The sequence below is a fragment of the Ruditapes philippinarum genome, unplaced genomic scaffold (genome assembly GCF_026571515.1).
Source record: "Ruditapes philippinarum isolate M1 unplaced genomic scaffold, ASM2657151v2 ctg604_1_1_1_1, whole genome shotgun sequence".
Lineage (NCBI taxonomy): Eukaryota > Metazoa > Mollusca > Bivalvia > Venerida > Veneridae > Ruditapes > Ruditapes philippinarum.
The window spans coordinates 85,194-91,303 of NW_026861800.1; positions in this window are offsets into that span (position 1 = coordinate 85,194).

Genomic DNA, 6,110 nt, shown 5'->3' on the forward strand with positions numbered 1-6,110 from the left:
AATACTACCTAACCTATTTAAGTAAATTCAAGTAAATTTCAGCAATATTTATTTAATAATTTAACTGAAATGAATTTTAAATTTTAAGGCAAAATTTTCCAAAACAATTACTGAAGTTAAGATTCTGAACATCTGAAAAGTTTCTAATCAATAAACAATTGCGAAAATAATACATCTGCTGAAAATGAAAATATCAACAATCATTTTCCAATTTGCATCAACCTATAATAAAACACATTTAAAAACATACTCTATCTCATTAATGTATACTGAAATAGATATATAAGAATAACATGACTCCAAGAGTAATGGTACATTAAAGGCACATATTGACATTTAGCATGTTAAAGGTACAACACTAAATTTGTCAACATTAAAGGTACTGCACCATATTTTCTGAAAAGATAAATATAACATTTTCAGACACAAAATTCAGATAAAATATCAAAAAGAAATGCATTCAATATGAATAATTAAAACAAAGGCATTTCCTTAAACATTTCGAAATACAATATACATATTTCATTTACTTGTACTCTCTCGAAAATCTGAAATGTAAATTGCACACACAGAAATAATAATGATTTCTGATATAGATTTCATGTTTAAACCTGAAACTTTATAACTATTCTGTAATGTAAAACACAGAAATTAAGTTCAGTAAACAAAACACATATAAATCAAAACTGAAATACAATATTTCAATAATTTATATGGAAAATCAAAAGTCATATCTATTATGTGACATTCTCCCCTGATCTGCAAAAGATTGAGGATACAAAATGTCATGATTTTGAAAATCAACATTTGCTGTAATGGGTCTAACCCACTCACCATACCTATCTGGTGGTTTTCTAACCCTTGATGACCTTCGAACAATACTGGGGTCATCTGTAACAAGAGAAAAATTGTTACTATTAGAAACATTAGTATTTAAATTACTATTTGATAAAATAGCATTATTATGGGAACTACTAAATTGGTTTCCACCTGAAAAATTAGAATATAGGTTATCAACAGAAAAATTATCTCTAAAATGTAAATTTGGAGAAACATGTTGAGACCCTAAATTCTGTGAAAATGATGACATCTCTCCACCAGTAGATGACAACTGATCCTCACAAACAACATGTGTATTGTTGGTTGGCTGCACCGGTCTTAGTACACGGGGCTTGGATGCTGGTCTTCTATGTGGAGGAATGTATCTAGGAGTTTCACTTCCTGTGCTGCAGTCTGAGTCTGACTCTTGTTCTGGTACAACTCCTATAGTCTGTTCCCTTCTGTCTGGTCTGGCTTTTGGCTTAGAAACCTGCTTTTCACTCTGTGTCTCATCGTAAGTGTACGGTATAGACATCAGAGGAAGAAGGAGGTTTCTATGTAGGGTCTTCTCTTTTCCCTTGCCAGCTTCCTTCTTCAGCTTGTAGACTGGTATGTCTTCATTGGGGATGCCTACTATGATGTAAGGTTCCTTCTCCTACTTATCGTCTAACTTACCTTTAGGGGTAACGTTCCTGATGAGGACCCTGTCTCCAACATCTAAAATAGAGTGTCGAACCTTAGCATCATAGTAGGTCTTGTGTCTCTGTTCTTGTTTGATGGAGGTTTCTTGGGCTGTCTTATAGGCAAACTCCATCCTCTTCTTCAACTTGGAACATAGGACTCCCTGGACTTGGACTTCTGTTGATGTTCGATGCCCAAGAATGCATCAATGGCAAGACGTGGGTGCCATCCGAACATCAAATAATGCGGAGAGTAGCCAGTAGACTCATGTTTGGTTGCATTATAGGCATGAACAAGAGGCTTGACAAAGTCCTTCCAATTGCTCTTACCCTCCGAGTCCAGAGTACCAAGCATACCGAGTAACGTCGAGTTAAAACGCTCGGTTCGTCCATTACCCATAGCGTGGTAGGGTGTTGTTCGAGACTTCTCCACCCCTGCAATCCTACACAGCTCCTGTATAACCTTACTTTCAAAGTTACGGCCCTGATCACTGTGTAGTCTTGCAGGAAAAGAGTAGTGACAGAAGAAGTTCTCGAACAAAACTCTTGCTGTTGTGTGGGCTGTTTGGTTTCTGGTCGGTATGGCCTGGGCGTACCTAGTAAAATGGTCAGTAATAACTAGGATATTTTCATATCCACCACTAGATTTCTCTAATGATAGATAATCAATACAGACAATCTCCATAGGATATGAACTCTGTATAGGTACCATATGGGCAGAAGGTTTAGTTGGCGTCTTTCTCCTTATGCAATTCGGACAGGTTCGAATCCTTTCAAGGACATCTTGTTCCATATGGGGCCAAAAAAACCTCTGCTTAACAAGCCATAAGGTCCTATCACGCCCTTGATGACCAACCTCATCATGTAAACCTGTCAAGGCAATACTCCTAAAATGAACTGGTAACACTAATTGAAAAACTTCAGTGCCATCTATTTCTACTTTTCTAAAAAGGACTTTCTCCTGTATAAAAAGAGAAGACTTATGTCTAATATAAAATTGTACTGCCTTGGACTCTTGTTTAATTTCCTGTTGGTTTAAAATAATATTATTGTTTAAAATATACATATTACATGTGACAGCGAAAGTGAAGAGTTTTGTCGGCAGGAGTTGTCGCCAGATGACCCCATATTTGAGGAGCTTGATACTATTATAACTATTGCAGAGGTACAGCATGCAATTAAGCATCTTAAGCGCGCGAAGGCGGGCTCAAGTGATGATTTGATTAATGAATATTTCATTGAGGCTGGGGACATAATTTCTTCACATTTGACAGACTTGTTTAATCTTATATTTTCGAGTGGTCATTTTCCGTCAACTTGGATGGAGGGGATTATCATTCCATTGTTCAAAAAAGGTGACGAAAACGTTTTGGATAATTACAGGGGAATTACCTTAGTAAGCGTGTTATCAAAGATTTTTACGTCTGTAATAAATACTAGACTAACAGACTGGTGCGCGGCAAATGACATCATCATTCGATTCGCAATTTGGATTTAAAAAAGGTTTCTCTACAACAGACGCAATATTTTGTCTTCACGGATTAATTGAAAATAGTTTAAATTGTGGAAAACGTTTTTATGCAACATTCATTGATATGAAAAAATGCTTCGACAGCGTATATAGAAATGCACTGTGGCTTAAAATATATAAATTAGGTTTTAACGGTAAAATGTTAAGAATCGTGAGATCAATGTACGATCAAGTGAGGTGCTGTGTTAAACACTTAAATAAATACTCCGAATTCATGGAAATACTAGTAGGTCTAAAGCAAGGAGAAATATGTTCTCCATTATTCTGGTCAATGTTTGTAGAAGACTTAGAACTATACTTAAGCTCTCGTCCAGGCAGTGGTCTTGATTTCGGAGATATTACGTTAATCCTCTTTCTCTACGCCGACGATATGGTTTTAATGTCTAACTCGATAGAAGATCTTCAACAAAGTTTAAATGACCTTCACACATACTGTGATCGATGGGGATTAAAAGTGAACATTGACAAAACAAAAGTGATGGTATTTCGACGGAGGGGAAGACTGAAAAATAGCGAACAATGGACTTATGACGGAAATCGTCTGGAGATAGTGGATAACTTTAATTACTTAGGCACGGTCTTTAATTCTAACGGTCGTTTTGATTCGAATGTACAAATGCTAGTTGGAAAATCGCTTAAAGCAATGAATACCTTAATATCAAATACTAAAGACTTTGATTTTACACCAAAAACTATGTGCAGCCTTTTTGACGCTTTTTGTGTTTCTATTTTAAATTACTCTGCTGAAGTATGGGGTTATACAAAATGTCAAGAAATGGAGAGAATACATCTTAAATTTTGCAAACATATTCTAAATGTTAAATTGTCCACTAGTAATGTTGGTGTATACGATGAACTTGCACGTTTTCCTTTATATATTAATCGCTATATCAGAATTATTAAATTCTGGCTTAAAATTTTGAATACGAAAAATTGCGTAATTAGAAAAATTTATGATTTGATGCTGGAAGATGAAAAGGTAAACTGGGCTCATAACGTAAAGAAATTATTATATAGCTATGGATTCGGCTATATTTGGGAATCACCACAAAATGTTGACATTAACTGTTTCATTACATGTTTTAGGCAGCGTTTAATAGATACTTTTGTGAAAGACTGGAATAGTAGTTTGACTAACAATAGTGTTTTATTTGTGTATAAGAATGTTAAACAAGACTTTGTGTATGAGGATTACCTGAGTGTTGTTAAATCAAAAAAGTGTAGACAAGTTTTAACAAAGTTTAGACTCTCTTCACATAAACTACGTATTGAGTCCGGTAGATACGGACAGAATAGGATAGAACGGAGCGAGAGAGTTTGCGAAGTATGTGGATCAAATGACATTGAAGATGAATATCATTTTATTTTAACATGTACAAAGTATAAAAGTGTAAGAAAACGATATATAGACAATTTTTTTACGAACGTCCTAGTGTGTTTAAACTCACTCAGTTGTTTAAATCAAAGAATGTACACACTTTGAACAATCTAGCTTGCTATCTGAATTGTGCATTGAAAATAAGGAGTAATTTGTTAACATAGTCTCATTGTATAAATTATTTGAGTCTGTAATAGTATTATATTCCAAAGAAGTACTATAGTTTATTGCTTTTGTTTCAATATAAGATTGCTCTAGAAATACTTAGTAGCCAAGTGCATTTCTCTTGCCGGGATAACAATTGTTCGATATCTTAAGAAAATAATATAATTGTAATCCGACTTTGTATAAATAACCATTATATTATATCACTCTCATGATAAATAATTATGTACTGATGTGTATATATATTTATATAAGAATATTCATACTTTTGTAATGTTTATGTGATACCTTGATATATACTGTATTTCTGTTAAGATGAGGAGCATATGCTCAAGTCTGAAAATAATAAAATATTTGTTCTGTTCTGTTCATAAAGTAGCTTTCGCTATCGAGTAAGGATAAGGACATGTCATCAGTCATGCCTTTAAAGTTAAAATTTTGAAACAAATATTGACGTTAGTTTACCAACATGCAATTTCTATAGATTATTTGCCAAAAAGTTAAATTTTGTGCCGAAAAGTAGATCACTATACAGCAGCCAACTATGTATCGCCAGTCCCCTCAACTTCAGTCAGATCATGGGCATTTGGTTTGCAGGATAAAGTCTCGGTTTTCTTTTTTTTTGTTGTCCCCAAGCTCTTCATATATTCAGCCGATTGTTGTGCCTCTCAATAACAGATCCGTACCAAATAGAAGAGAGAGTGAGAGAATGATGTTTCTTTATTATAATTTATACATATCCTGTGAATTTGATCATAGTGGAACATGTTAAATATTAATCTTTTTTTACCAATCTATTTTTTTTCTATCTATTCTTTTAGTTTAACAAGCTATTTTGATTTTGCCCTCGGAAGAACTCGCAAGAAATCTTCCGCTTTGCATTGAAATTTGCATGTCTTAAAAAGATCTATACGCTGTTTAATGTCCTACATTTATTGTAAGACAATAATATTTACTCCTAAAAGACAGATCTTACCTATTTTACTTTTTTATATTTTTCATCCTACTTGACGGGACATGTAAGTGCTTAAATACACCCATATACAATAAAAACATATGGATGTTATTCTATTTTTAGTTGTTTATATATAAATATATGATTATACTAGTAGCTTATTATATTCATTAATTTATCGATGTTTATGCTATCCTGATTAATTATTTAGAAAAGTAATGTTTTCCGTTCCAGGATCTTCATTTTAAGAAAATGGAATAAAATGTAAAATTAATATGTATTAGCAATGCCAACAGATCGTTGATGGCAAAATTTACACATGCTAAAACAACAGTGAAGCTGACGAGTAGGTTATGACAATACCTCAACTTTTCCAGGAAGCATACTCATACGCAATTTCTACTAGGCAACGATTAAGTTATAGTTTCTAATGATATTTATTCTACGCGAATTATCTACAATTTAATGGCTTCAAATATCCCAAATATCAAATCTGAAGTATACAATTCAATACATAATACTCCTAACAAGGTCCCGTGGCCCAATGGATAAGGCGCCTGACTACGGATCATACTCATTTTG